The sequence below is a fragment of the Mandrillus leucophaeus genome, unplaced genomic scaffold (genome assembly GCF_000951045.1).
Source record: "Mandrillus leucophaeus isolate KB7577 unplaced genomic scaffold, Mleu.le_1.0 Scaffold1151, whole genome shotgun sequence".
NCBI lineage: Eukaryota > Metazoa > Chordata > Mammalia > Primates > Cercopithecidae > Mandrillus > Mandrillus leucophaeus.
Genome location: NW_012099777.1, coordinates 108,242 through 123,416, shown reverse-complemented (window position 1 = coordinate 123,416; position 15,175 = coordinate 108,242). Strand labels below are relative to the sequence as shown.

The 15,175-nt window shown below is 51.7% G+C and overlaps 1 long non-coding RNA gene across 1 annotated transcript in view; it reads left to right on the top strand.

Annotated features, from left to right (window-relative positions):
• The window catches only part of LOC105552398, a 39,140-nt gene that overhangs the window by 6,816 nt on the left and 17,149 nt on the right, over window positions 1-15,175 (top strand). Inside the window, exon 2 of the long non-coding RNA XR_001008001.1 lies at window positions 11,710-11,830. This is a non-coding gene — a long non-coding RNA (uncharacterized LOC105552398). The remainder of the gene's footprint in view (window positions 1-11,709; window positions 11,831-15,175) is intronic.

Genomic DNA, 15,175 nt, shown 5'->3' with positions numbered 1-15,175 from the left:
GGCTGTGGAGTGGGGTCCAGGGTGCCTGTGAGGGTCTGCACTCCCCAAGCATCCCACGCCACCAAAGGAGTGTGACATTCAACATCAAATAACCCCGTGGCTGCTGGCCACCCCCATTCCTCCCTTTACCTCCCTTTATGCTACACATCTGCACATCACGCAGGACAGCTCACTGCACCGGAGCACTTTCGGGACTATGAGGCAGCTCCTGTGGCCTTCCTGGCCTTGAGGTCTCCCTGACGTCTCTTGACTCTGGGCTCCATCCACCCAGCCAAGGGCTGTTGTTGCTTGTCCCAAACACCAGGTAGTTCATGAGAAGATACGTCTTGTGAGTGCTGAGACCCTCACGTGCCCAGCCAGGAACAGAGAAGAGCAGGCATGAGGAGAGCCTCATCTTCTCCTCGTCCCACCAGGAAATCTTTGAATTCAGATTTCTAATGTCAGATGACAATGAATCTGGGTTCATGTTTAAAGCAAGCATCTCTTACTATGGGCTGTTTTCATGAACTTGGGACTTGGGAAGGCTGTAGCCACTGTCTCCAGGCAAAGACCACGAAGAAGGTGAGTGGGTGAGGGCCAGGCCGAGGCTCCCAACACAGCCTGTGGGCAGACGGACGTAGAACTAGGAAGGCTCCAGTTTATGTAGCGGAAAGTACATACCCATCCCTCCCCCAAACACAATAAGCTGACATCCATTTCCTAAGGGCTACTGAGTTCTGCCAAGCAGCAAATAAATCACCCGCAACACCAGCGACGGGACAGGGAAGGAATCTGAAACCGCAGGCGCAGCGGCCATGGTGCCAGGAGACATCGCTGTCTGCTGCGGGCAGGGGACTCCGTGCCATGAACACCCCTGCCAGCTGGAGCTGGGCTCTGCAGAGGTCTTGCCCGGGTGGGGGCCCTTGCATAGCTCCTCCGAGCTGCCCTGCCGGAGTGAGGCACAGAGGCAGGGGCAGAGTGCAGGGTCTCAGTTGACACCTGCCACCATCTGGGTTTGGACAGAAAGCATGTCGGGTCATCGCCAGACCAGTCAGAAGATGCATTTGATCACTGGTCACAGCAGCACTGTCCGCATCATTCCAAGAGACCCAGTCGACGGTGGAGGGTGAGCATGGAAAACGGCCTTTTGCAATCACTTGCTCCGGCCATCTCAGACACAAAACCCAGAGTCAGCATCTTCCCCTGACACCCTGGCCCTGGCATTTGCAGTGAGGCAGCAGATGTTATGATCCAGTTCAAGATGGCCTTGGTGGTCTCACTCAATTCAGGTCCCGCCTAAAGATAGCCTGGAGCAGAACTGCCCCCTCCAGGAGGGGAGCTGAGCCATCGGCCTCTGCGGGTCTAAGAACAGAGGGCCTGGGATCCCTGCCACCTGGGCTTGCTGGGTCATATCACTTGGTCCCTTGGGGTCACAGCAGCAGAGGTAGGATGGCAAAAACCCATTTGCAGCTGCCTTCAGACAGAGGCCAGAGCTCAGAGCTCACCACCCCACCCCCACACCCATTGAGGAGTCTCAGGTAGAAGCTGTTCTCTCTCACATGACAGGTGTTGGGAGGCTCACATTCCCTCGCAGGTGGAAAAGTGCTTTTTCAATCTCCAGCCCCACCTGTGAGCACTGACCTCATCAGCATTTCCTGGGGCTATAAATAGACCTGAAACACAATGAAGGGATCCAGTTTAGAGAAAACAGCCGTGGACCTTATGTCACCTGAAAAACGCTTTGGTAGGGCAAATGCTGTTCTGAACTCTGTCCACTTTATAAGTGTGGACACCACCATGACCCTCTCCTATAGTACACATTTGAAGGGTGGGTCCAGAAAAATAGATCCAGATTCCCTGCTGGATCTAAATTTTAGACATATTTTGACTGGCTGAGCATTATTTTTTAGAGTTTAGATTGATTGTACACATTTAATAATCTAGAAATCCTAGTTTCTCTTGATAAACCAGAAGATCTGGCCACATTGGGCTCAGTGTTCCCCAGGATAATAAGCTGGGTTCACACAGCTCTTTGGGTGCGGGCTGTGTACTGCCAGTCCCTGCCAACTGGGCCACATCCAGTTGTTGACACCAATTAACCATACTGTTTTCATCAATGTCCCCTGAGAAGTGGTCGTGAGCCTGCAGGACTTAGTTAAGTGCAGGTGTAAAATGGGACATCAACTCCTGGAACTACCTTTTTCATAAAAATATATTCTTAAGGTATAAGTTTTCACAGTTTCTAAAAACAGCTGATCTTTTGTGGCTGTAAAGTAGGACCCACATAACTACATATGACTTCATGTTATTGATTAAATCTTTGAGATATTGATCACAAACATTCAACTGCATTAATCTATATTAGAAATTTGAGAACCACCTCCTCCCCAAGCAGTTTTCAGAACCTGGCTCCTCCCATACCAAAGGGCCCAGATCATAATGTCTGCAGAGATGGGCTTGGCCAACTGGTGTCAACAACTGGATGTGGTCCAGTCAGCAGGGACTGGCAGTACACAGCCCCCACCCAAAGAACCATGTGAACCCAGCTTATTGTCCTGGGGAATACTGAGCCCAATGTGGCCAGCTCTTCTGGTTCATCAAGAGAAACCAGGATTTCTAGATTATTAAATGTATTAAATCAATCTGAACTCTAAGAAATAATGCTTAGCCAGTCAAAATGTGTCTAAAATTTACATCCAGCAGGCAATCTGCCTGTTTGTGACTCTGTAGAAATTATACAACTAAGACCCCTAGGCTTCCTGCTGTATCCTGCACCCTAGTCCCCTGGGGGAGCTTCATGCTGACTGCCCCCCTCCTCTCTTACTCTGTGGCTTATTCCCCTATACATTTTCCAGAACCTCATGAACCTGCACAGATCTCCAGATTATCTCCTCCAGATGGTCAGGAGGGACAGAGAGATCAAACCATCCCTGACTGCTGGGGATTCACAGGCTGCCTCCACAAACAAGGACACCTGGGGCTTCTAGAAGTAGTCAAGAGAATGTCATTTCACAGGTGCAGGGTAAACCAAAAAATACTACTTTGTTAGTGTAATTGGTAGGAGTGAGAGAGCAACATTTTTCCTATTGAATAATGTCAAGGAAATCACAGTCAGAGTGTGGGCCCTGCAGTTGGACCATCTGAGTTTAAAGCTCCTCCATGAAGTTTACTAGTTACATGAACAAATCTGTGTCTCAAGTTTATTTACTAAAAATATTGGAGACAATATTAATATTTATCATATCATTGTTAGGAGGATAAATTGGCACATGTCAGGTTTTTAGAACACTGTCTGGCAATGAAACCCTCAATCAAGTTTGCTTACCATAATCATTATTGTTATTTCTGGTCACCACTCCTTCTTTCCAAGTCCCCAGGAGTACATACGGACAACAGCAAAGGAACATTTCATTTGCTGGGTTCTGGCTTCATTTGCCCAGCTGCAAGGCATACTGGTGAAAGGGCTTGTGCCAACCTAGCACCCTGGCTCATACCACATCTCAACCGGGTCATGACATCTTACCCCATCTCATAGGGAAAGTAACGGGCAGGGAATCAAAGGGAGACAAGTATCCCACAACCCACCAAAAGAAAGCTTGGAGAGGTGGCTCTGAGTATCCCCCTCCCCACTGCAGAAAACATTGACCCCACGGTCCCACTGCACAGACCCAGGAGTGGGTCATTTCCCCCCAGAATGTCCTCTGCACAGTTCCATGCTATTGCCCTGGCCCAGACTGACAATGCAGGGAGGGGACAGGAGACAACCGGCAGCTAAGGAGGGAGCACCACCAGCCTCAGGGGCATGGAGCTGAAAACCTGCACACCAGAGCCCCTCCTAGTCAGTCACCAAGCCCCTCAAGCCACATTTCCCAGCCCTGTCTGAGGATTGGAGTGGTCATGTGACTCATTCTAGCCATTGGAGTATAAGCCGAGTTCATGACCACCATACCAAGCTTGGCCCATAATCACCTCCTCTCTCCACCAAAGCATCCCTTCTCCATCCTCCATCCTCCTGTCCTCCCTCCTCCTCTTCTCGTTCCACCACTGGCTGGATATCCACACTCAGGGAGACCTCAGAAGCCAGTGGTTCAAGAAGGCAGAGTCTCCATCCGTGCCTGGAGCTCGGCCACCGCTGACTGGACTTCATGGGAGCAAGAATCCCATATCATTGCATTGAGCCGTTGAGGTTTCTGGGTTTATCTGTCACAGCAGTTTTCATCCCACTATCTGGTACAGCAGGGCTGCCTCTGTCCTGCAGGTACACCCCCAACTGCCCCAACCCTGTGTGGAGTCCCAATGCTGAGCCCAGTGGTGAAGGGTGTGGACTTCTGGGTTGGACTGGCTGCATCCAACCCCAGCTCTGCCACGGCTGCAGGCAAATTGCTTTAGCCCTCTGTGCCTCAGTTTTCCTGTCTGTAAAACAAGGATCAGAGTATTTCCTCCCTGTATAACAGTCATTAGAAGGATGAAACGAGTTAAACCTGCAATGTGTTTACAGCTATGTGGGGCCAGTAGTATCTGCTAGGCAGAGGCTTCCTGACAGCATATTTCGTTTGTAGAGATAAGGAGCTCCCACACCAGCCATAGCTGTCATCATGACACAGTCACGGTTCTTTATGCTTCCCGTTAGTTAGTTTTCCTCACACTCAAGGCCGATTTGCTCAACTTAACAGGAAGTGTCCACTGAGCTGGGAGGTCATTGCTGGTCCAGCTCTGCCAGGCTGTAGCGTGGGCTCCACCCCTGCCGAGACTCCTACCTTTCAGCTCAGATATTGATCAAAGATGTAGCCTCTGCATTGAGGCAGCTCCCAGCTCCAGCCTCAGCCACAGGCTCATCAGACAGGATGATCCCTGCCCTACTGGTAAGGTCCTTTAGGGTCCTTAGTCACCTTTTCTATCAAGACATTAGCCAGAGCTATCACAGGCGGTCAGAGAAGATGAAAAACTATTAAACACGGAGAAGAAGGAAGCTGGGGTCTCAACTTGCCTCCCAGGGCTGTAGGGACAGTGGTTTCTAGCAGGCATCAGAGCTTCCCTTTGTAACAGGTGTTTCCTCACCCTAAGCGTGAATGGCTGAGAGGAGCCGTCCACGCTTTTAGGGTAAAGTCAAGGATACATCTCCCAATGGATGCTCCACACAGCCCTGACTCAAGAGTCTGGTAGACTGTGTTTGCGTTAATGGCTCTTCCAGGACCCCCGGGACAGGAAGAGGCACTGGCATGGAAGGAGGGCACGACTGTCACAGAGTCTCCAAGGGGGAAGTCCTTGCAGGAATTTAAAATGAGGGCCTTGTCTGGAGGAAGGGCCAGGCTGAAAGCAGGATTTGGAGTCCTCAAAGGAATGATGACGCCTGCAGCTCCAAGGATAGGCTTGTTTGCTGCAGGCGTCTGCAGGCTCCTGCGGCGGAACTGGGCTGTGACCCCCGGGCTGGGACAGGATGCTGTCACAGGTGGGATGGTGCTGAGGGGGACAGGGCTAAGACTCTGTGCCTAAGGCTTGCACACGAATGGCCCAATGGTGTTGAAGGTTGGCTAGCCGAAGCAGACCTTGGCTTTCTTGTCCAGCCTAAGTAATCAGTGTTAGTTTCCTGGGGCCAGTATAGAAAAGGACCACACACCAGGGGGCCTTTAAAAAAATAAAAATGGATTTCTTTACAGTTCTGGGGGACACTAGTCAGAAATGAAGGTATCTCCAAGGTTAGTTCTTCCGGAAGCTCTGGGGGACCTGTGCCATGCCTCTCTCTCCGGCTCCTGGTGGCTGTGGCGTTCCCTGGCTTGTGAACACATCACCCTGCTCTCTGCTCCCGGTCACATCTGGGTCTGTATCCCTCCTGTCCTTATGAGGACACTGGTTACTAGATTCAGGGCCCACCCTAAATCCAGGAGGACTCGATCTCAAAATCCTTAACTAATTACATCTGCAAAGACCCTGTTTCCAAATAAGGTCACATTCTGAGGTGCTAGGAGGACATGATTTTGGGGAGAATACTGTCCAATTCACTAGTGACTTGGGGTCCTCGGGAGGGATTCTAGGCTGCTGCAGAAGTGTTGGCACAATGAAGGTGGTGGCTTTGGAAGATTAGTTCTGCCATAGTGGGGAGCCAAGGTTGGAATAGATGGGTCACCATGGAACTGGAAGCAGGGAGAGAAGAGGAGGCTGGGTGTGAGGTGCCAGAGACTGACCCAATATAGAAGCAGAGGAAAGGGGGAGGAGGAAACCTCCCAGAGGGCAGGAGGGTGGGCCTGGGACCCTTGGAACACCAGGGCCAAGACCAGTGAGTTTTGGGTTTTGGGTGTGCCATGCACAGAACCGGATGGGAAAACAGGGAAAGTTGGAAGCCAGCGTGAACTCTGATGTGGGCGAGAAAAGAAGGGAAAGGTGACAGAACTGGGAACAGAGGGCGAGACCTGCGTTCTGGATCTAGAGCTAATCTCCCTACTATTTCAGTTTTCTCAGCTGTTCATGAAGGGATGTGTCCCCTGTTCCTTCCACCTCCCACCCTCCTAAGAAGCACCTGAATGCTGCCACCCAGCCGCCCTGAAAAGAGAGGACCCCTCTTTGGAGGCTCCCAGCCCAAGAAAAGAGACTGGGTTTCCTGCATGAGCAAAAGGGAAAAGCTGCCTTTGGAAGAGTGGTTGGACCCGTCAGCCACATGACTCTGAAGCCGTGTTGCCCTTTGGAGGCAGCGGGAAGGACATGACACAGAGGCTCCCTGGAAAGTGGGTAGGTGCAGAGCCACACCAGCTTCTGTGTGAAGAAGCTAAAAGTGTGCAGACAGACTCATCCGTCTCATTTCTTCACTCAAAACCACAAAGCCTATCTTGAAATAGACACCGTGTGAATAAAGCCAGAAAGTCGAATTCCCAGAAGGAGAGTGTACGTTTCCTTGAGCCGCCGTCATGGGCACAGTGCGGAGAACCCATTGCTGCTTCATAAACAGCACGTGGCTCCCATTACCCTTTGATTCCTACACAAAAAGATTATGAGAAAGCGCTGGTATGTGGGAAACGGCAGCTTTCTAGATCTCAAATATTTGCCTTGTTAATTTTTCAGAAATGCACGGGGCCTGTGACAATGGGGAAGCGACTGCCGATACGCTTTACTACAGCTCGGCTCTTCCCCAGTTTTAAACGCCACCACGGCCTCGGCCTTCATGTTTATCACAGGCCACGGCTCTTTCATCATGGGAGGGCATTTTTCTTTATTGCATTGTGGTTGACACGTTTGCGCGCAGCTTGATTTAAATGTCCTAGTAAAATCCTAAAAGATGAGACAAAAAAATCAGCGCCAGCAGCCGAGGTGAGGCCCCTGGTAGCAGCTGGGTTATTGTGCCACAGTTTTAAGGGCGCCCTGGACCCATTTCCCTTCAGTCCAGCCTTCCCTGAGCTGGAATGCTCAGCGACATGAATTGGCCACAGTAGCAGAGGTGGCAGGCGTGCCTGCTGACTTCCCCGGGAGCCGGCAGACAGCCCAGAGGCCCCACGCCTGCCGCTGCCCCGGCCTGTCATGACCTTCCTGTTATTCCATGTTCACACCTTCGGAGTTTGGAACGAATGAAATTGCTGTGAGATTCACTTACATAAGAGACAATATCCTGCCGGGTGCAGTGGCTCAAGCCTGTAATCCCAGCACTTTGGGAGGCCGAGACGGGCGGATCACGAGGTCAGGAGATCGAGACCATCCTGGCTAACACGGTGAAACCCCGTCTCTACTAAAAAAAATACAAAAAACTAGCTGGGCGAGGTGGGGGGGTGCCTGTAGTCCCAGCTACTCAGGAGGCTGAGGCAGGAGAATGGCGGGAACCCAGGGGGTGGAGCTTGCAGTGAGCCGAGATCCGGCCACTGCACTCCAGCCTGGACGACAGAGCGAGACTCCGTCTCAAAAAAAAATAAAAAATAAAAATAAAAAAAATCCTGTCAGTCCTTGGTTCTAGCAGGGAGGACGAGACACCCCAGGGCACAAAGGAAAGACAATGAATCACAGAGTCACCACCCGAAGCCAGTGGGACCAGGCGCCCACCCAGGGTGGGATCCCTCAGGGTCAGGACCACCAGTGAGCAGTGGGCCGCAGCCCAGAGTCCGGCTCAAGCCTTCCTTGCTGAGTGACTTGGGGACTCATTTCTTCTCGAGAGACTTCAGTTCCTCTCCTCTGTCCCCACGGTTTCCATTTCATTGTCTTTCCATCTGACTTTCTGGAAGATTTCATCAACTTTCTCCACCAAGACTTCTACCGCAGCTGGCTGTTGCTGTTTCAGTCTTGGCAAGCGCATCCTGCCAGGGGCTGCTCTTGCTGCATCCTCGCACAGCACCCGGTTCTGGGTCCGGGAAGTCTCCACCCTCCCATTCCACAGAGGATGGGAATTCTGGCTTCTTCAGGGTTTTCTTCCTGCTACGTGGGCTGTGTTCATTTCCTGCAGGGTCAGCTACGTATTTGTCTGCCTCTCTTTCCTTTCTGTTGTGGATTTTCTGAAACACAGGCACGGACAACCGGGGATCACTGGGTATTTTGAAGAATGAGGCAAAAGAAACGTCAGTTGGGGCACGGAGGGGACTGGTCAATGCCAGAAAGAGGACCTCGGGGACACCTTTGCTCGGGGACATCAACCGTCACACAGGCTGCTGGGGGTCTCCCTGTTCATTCCATAAATATCAATCTGCAGGCACAGCATCCTCAACGGCCCATTTAAGTTCTTTACGGAACAGCTGCCCCCTTCTTGTCTGGCTGGGAGAGATCGAAGTCTGACTGGTGGGAGTTCTGTGTTCCCGGGCGAGGGCAGGTTGGGGATGGAGGCAAGTCTGTGAGGAGCCGGGCTCAGCCCCCTCCCCAGTCCACGCTGCCCTGCCTGAGGCCGCGTCTGCTTGCCGGGGGCTCCGCACTGATTCCCTTTTGCTGTCTTGATGCCATGCGAGGCGAGGAGAGAAGCCTGGTGCCCGAGCCCAGCTGTCTTAGTCACAGCTTCCTCCTGGTCTCAGCTGTGCATCCAGAAGTCCCAGGGAGCGTTTTTGTTTCTCGCTAAGGCCAGAGGAGCTTCTGCCTGCACTCAGGAGAGGTGGGAGCAAGCAGGAAGTATGCACCGGGCAGAAGAAGGTGGGTACGCCCGCCCCCCACGCCTGCCCACCCCGGTCCTCTTGGGAGCTGAGATCCCTGGCTCCGGGATCTGTGCCACCCCAGTGGGTGGGTGCTCTTCAAGCACTGCTAGGACTGAGGTTCAAATCCAAGCTAGGGTCCTGACAGCGTGGAGCCTGGGGAATGCCGAGGCATCTCTGGGCCTCACTTTCCTAAGTTTAAGTTGAGGATGAGGATGTGGACGGCAGGTGAGAGAATGATGTGCTTGGAGGCCTTTCTTTCTGGGGGTCCAGCTCTGAGCAAATACTTACTGAACACATGAATCAGGGAGTAACTCCTGTCGTACCGCTGAGCTGGGCCAGGGTGAGCTCGGAGCAGTCCGGGTGCTTCTACAGGTGGTTTCCATGCACTTCTGTGGATGGGTTTACACGGATTAAGTTCAAACCTTGAAGGCAGCTAACAGATGCCCTAGATCTGCTGGCAGCCTGGGAAAGAGGAGGCTGCCTGGGCCATGAACATGAGCTCAATGGGCTTTGTGAGCCTTGAGGGGCGCCGCGCTGGAAGGAGAGCTTGGAAGTGGGGCTGGCCCCAGAGAGCCACCATCAACAGGGCTCAAGCTGCCCTGGGAGGGAAGCTATGACCACGCCACTCCCAGGAAAGGAGCCCAGGCCCGGAGGAGAGAAAGAATTGCCCCTGAGGTCCTGGTGCCATGGAGGGAAGACCTGGATTTGAACTCAAGCCCCCTGACCCAGAACCCAAGCTCCTACTGACTAGACTGGACAAGCAGCCCCACTTCTGCTCCAAACCAGGTGATCTGGGGCAAGCCGCACCCCTCCCAGGCCTCAGATTCCCGGTGCAGGAACAGGCAGGTCTGAGGGGCTGCTCCATCCTCATGGGACTGACAGCGGGATTCAGTGATCCTGGGGTTTGGTGCAGCACTGGGCACATAGCAGACCATGATGGGTCATGCCTGCTGCCTGGGTTGTGACCTGAAACAGAGGCCTGGACCCTGCCTGGGCCCAGGAGTGGAGGTGAAACCCAGGCACCTCCCCAGCCTCCTGCCAGCACCCCCTCAGAGCCTGGGAACAGCACTGTGAAAGGGCCGGCACCTAGGCTGGAAATCGCCCTCAGGCTGCCAAGTAATCGGTTCCACAGTTGGATGCAGGCCTGTGCTGAGACTTGAAGTCAGTCGGCATGGAACACATTTCCCATGTCGAGGCTGGGCCTGACCTCCCTTCTCACGGTAAAGGAGGAATAAAATTGCTTCTTTGATGGCATTTGTGATAGGCTGGAAAGCGCACAGTGGAGTGAGCCAGGAGGCACTGGTCGGGCTCCCACACTGGCCGCCGTCTGCATCTATCTTGGGAGGGAAAAGGGAGGGACCACCTCGGGTCCCCACATCCCTGTGCTCCAACCCCAGCCCTCCGATCCCCGTGGCATGGTGCTAGAGGGTCGAGGTGGTGGGGTCTTGATGTCCCAGAGGTAAGTCATCAAGTCCGGTCTTTATGGCAGGCACTGAGGTGACAGGACAGGTGGAATCCTCACAGTGGACGGATGCAGGAGGGGGTGACTCTGTGTGCCCCAGGGCCTGTGTCCCCATGCCCAAGGGACTCATATACAGCACATGGTGTTGGGCTAAGTCTGTGCCATCTGTCTGGGGCTGTGCAGTGGGAGGTAGCAAAGGTGGGTTCCATCCAGGTCTATTGCCACCAGGCCCTGCCCTGGCCACACACAGCATCCATGTTAGCTGGGATCTTGGTAGAAGACCCCCAGCAGGCAGCACCACTGCCCCAGGCCTGCTCTCCTGGAATGGCTGAAGCTGACTCCTGTGGGTGATCGCAGCAACACCCCAGACCTCACACCAAGCAGCCTGTGTGCTGCACCCGCCCTTTCTTGAAACCGTTTTCTGAGTTCTCGCCGTCTTTAGGCTAAGTACAGACAAGAGAAAAAGCTCATCAGCCTCGCACTGGCCAGTTTTGCTCGTGGCCTTGCCTCCCGGGCCCTTCTCTCTGACCTCTTTCTTCTTGGTAGTCTGAAGGCAGTAACTAACCCCTTGTGCCCCTCACACAGCCCCTCAGACACTGCCTCTGTAGCCCCCAGATCAGCTCCACCACAGGGTCCCCCACACCCCAACCCTGTCGATGCTGGAACAACAGATGCCCTGGACCACGTGCGGCCCTGTGTGCCACAGGCAGGGGGTCTGGCCAGCAGAACATGGGTGCCCATGGACAGACACCTCCTCTCCGCTCTGTGGCACTTCTCAGGGGACAGTCTCTCCCAGGAGGCTGAGCAACCCTTGTATTCACTGGGGTCCAGCTCCATCACCTGCCTGAGTGTGGCTCCCTCCCTCCCTGCATCCCAGGCCTGCCCTCCTCCCTCAAAGTTAGCATCGAAGCCTGACTTTCAGGTTCAGCTTTCTGGAGGGCCCAGGCTTTCCCCCTTGACAGAGAGTCCAAATGCCAAGTAGCCCAGCAGAGTGGCTCTCTGGAACTGACACCTAGACCTACAGCCTCCCCCATAGTGGGGAACCAGTGGTAAAGAGGAGATGCCAACGCCTGCAAAGACTCCTGAAAGGTGGCGGGTCCTGAGGTCACACTGGTGATGGGGAAGGGGGATCACCTGGAATAGTGAGCGTGCTCACCTTTGCCTTTTCTCTCCCCACAGAAGCAGGAGCCGGGGCCCAGCTGTGGCAGGACACCCACACGTGCCTACGGGAGGCTTCCAGGTCCCCTTCCAGACAAGCAGAAGCCCAGGACACATGGCTGCAGCTTGACCAGCGCGTGGGGTGGGTGCTGTGAGGCCGAGTGGAGGCCCAAGGTAGGGGGTCCCTTGTGAAAAGCCAGGCGGGCATCTCTCCAGGTGTGAGTGTGTGACAGGGTCGGGTCAGAGGCAATGACCAGGGTAGGATCACAAGGCAGGCACAGGGGTGATAGCCACTCACCCGAGAATGCTATCAGAAATAATCACGGTGATTAGGACGATGTGTTAATTCAACACACAGCTTTGAGTGTCTGCTACATGCCGGAAACAGACAGTTCTACGTGCTGGAGATAGAGCAGGGAGAAGACCTTTGTGAAGCGGCCGGAACTGTGCTGAGAGTTTCACACGCATGAATTCTTCCAGTGCCCAGGTGAAGTGGGGCAATGCTGGGTGCTGTCTTAGAGTGGACACACCAAGGCCTGGCAGGGTCCCTGTGGCTGTGACGTGGCAGGACGCGGACCCCTGCCGAGATCTGCCTGTGTCCAAATCCCCTCTTTATCTCTTCATTCTTTCGGAGTTGCCTGTGGCCATCTTAGTTCTTTGGGCTGAAATGACAAAATACCAAAAACTGGGTGTGTTATTAACAACAAACATTTACTTCTCATGGTTCTGGAGGCTGGGAAGTCCAAGATCAAACTGCCAACAGGTTGTATGTCTGCTGAGGGCTGCTTCTTGGTTCTTAGATGATGCCTTTTCGCTGTGTCCTCACATGGTCAAGGGGCAAGGGAGCTCTCTGTGGCTTCTTTTATAAAAGCACTGATCCCATTCAGGATGTATCCACCCCCATGACTTTATCACCTTCCCAAGGCCCCACATCCTAACAGAATCACACTGGGGATTAGGCTTGAACATATGAATTTGTGGTACACAAACATTCCGGCCATTGCGGTTGCTTTTCCTAAGCCTCCAAAATGTCCCTCCTCGCACTTTCTGGATGCCCGTCCTGGGTCAGGCTGGCAGAGGCTGTCGCTGGGCATCCCAAGGAGAAAAGCAAAGGGGCTGGTTGTGTGGAGGTGGGTGCACTGGGGTCAGAAAAGCGGGAGGCACACGTGCACGGAACAGGTGGTCCGATCTGGAAGAATACCTCAAACACCTGCTTCTCCATTCCACACCTTTCAGACAATGGTCACTAACATGCCCCCTTCAGGGATAGCACCGGCTCTTACATCTAAAGGAGGTGCAGTGCTCAGGTGTGAGCAGGAAGGACCTCAGTCCTCTGGTGTGGATGCTGCTGCCCCTGCTGGGCACTGGCTGAGCCACACAGTTGGGCCATGACCCAAAGCCTTGTGGTCTGTGAGATGTCCAATGGCAGGATGCTGCTACGCAGGGGAAACAGGAAACAATGGGGAAAGTATATGTGGGTTGAATTGTGTCCCCCCAGCAAAATAAGTTCAAATCTGTATCCCTAGTACCTGTGAATGTGACCTTATTTGGAAACAGGTTCTCTAAAGATGTTATCAAGTTAAGATAAGGTCATCCTGGAGTAGGGTGGGCCCTAAATCCAATAGCATGGATACTTGCATATAGAAACAAGGAGGAAGCACACACAGGAAAGAAATACATATAAAGAGAAAGGCAGAAGTTAGACGGGTCCATCTACAAGCCAAGGAACACCAAGGGCTGCTGCCATGGTAGGAGCCATAGAGGGGGGAGAAAGGAATGCACCCTCACAGCCTCCAGAAGAATCCAGCCCTACTGACACCTCAGTCTCAGACTTCTGGCCTCATGAACTGTGAGAGACATAATTTCTGCTGTTTTACGTGCTCCAATTTGTGATAAGCTGTCAGGGCAGCTCTAGAAACAAATACACATTTGCAGGGAAGTGCAAGCCAAGTGGGCCCCACTGTAGAACGTCATGGGGCACAGACTTCCGCTTTGGTGGCTTTGCCATTGTTGAATACAGGTAATTAATTTATCATTTGATAAAACTTTTTGACTTTGCAATGAATCCTTTCTGTACAATAAGCTTTAAAAAGTACAAAATTAAAAATTGTGCTGTTTTTAACACAAAATTCTACGGCATTTATTTCTCAGTGATGATGAATGTGTGTGAGCTGCATGAAATGTTTATTGACATGTACCATTCAATGTGGGGCCATGGTGATAACCCTGAACTTATAAAAAGCAGAAGACACAAATTTGCTGAAAATATATCAGCATCTACTTTAAAAAGTTAGTTGTTATTCATAAAAAACTGTGACCAAAAATCATAATGTAACACATGCAGATACAGAAGGCACATTTACATATATTCTATGAAGCATGACTTTTTATTTAGATCAATTCATTCTTGTTCTAAATTAATTTTGTTCACTTCAAATTCTAAACTTCCGTGTGCACACATGAAGAATGAGGCCCTAGCTGCTCACGTGTGGGTTCCAGTAACAGAAGAAGGGCTTTCCGGACCTTCCAAGAGGCCAGCTCTTCAATTACTTGATGAGCACCACGAGATGCTGTGAACAGCAAACCCACTATGTTAATTCCAATAAAGGATTCTAATTTTCAAAATTTAGTTTATAGAATCAAAATAGGGCCTTGAGAAATTTATCCTCTTGGAAGTGAAACATCTGATATTATTGTAAATGCAGTTCTGTCAAACAATTCAACATTGAGATAAAGTTAGTTGTTTTGCAGTGATAATACAAATACAAAGTTTGGTGGAGTACAGCACTATGGTAATGTTCTTGCTAAACTAAGAAGCCTCAGGATATGTCTTAGTCTGTTTTGTGCTGCTTTACAGGACATGTGGACTGGATAATTTTTAGAGAACAGGAGTTTATTTCTTACAGTTCTAGAGGCTGGGAGATCCAAGGGACCGGCATCTGGTGAGGGCCTTCTTGCTACGTCATCCTTTAGTGGAAATTGAAGAGCAAAAGAGCACATGAGAGAGAGAGAGAGAGAAGGGGAGAGGGTCAGACTCATCCTTTCAATAACAGCATTAATTCATTCCTGAGGGCAGTGCCTTGTGATGTAACCTAGCACATGAACTTTGGGGAACACATTCAAACCACAACAGGATGGAAACCAGGAGTTGGTTGTGGTGCAAATAGAGTCCACAATTTTGTCAAACAAGCTATGATAGTCTACCAACTGAAATAGAAGTCATAGCCATCAAGTTTTTAAATTATGGATATTTATATATATATCATTTTACGCATGTGTAAATTTGCGTGTGTGTGTGTGTGTGTGTGTATGTGGAGAGAGAGAGAGTCAGTCCTCTGTATCTTCATATCTTTGAATGTGGAACCTGCAGATATGGAGGTTTGACTATAAAGGACTTAAGTACCCTTGAATTTCGGTATCTACCAGAGACAGAGGGGATAGAACCAATCACCTGTGGATACTGAGGAATGTCCATATATGTATGATG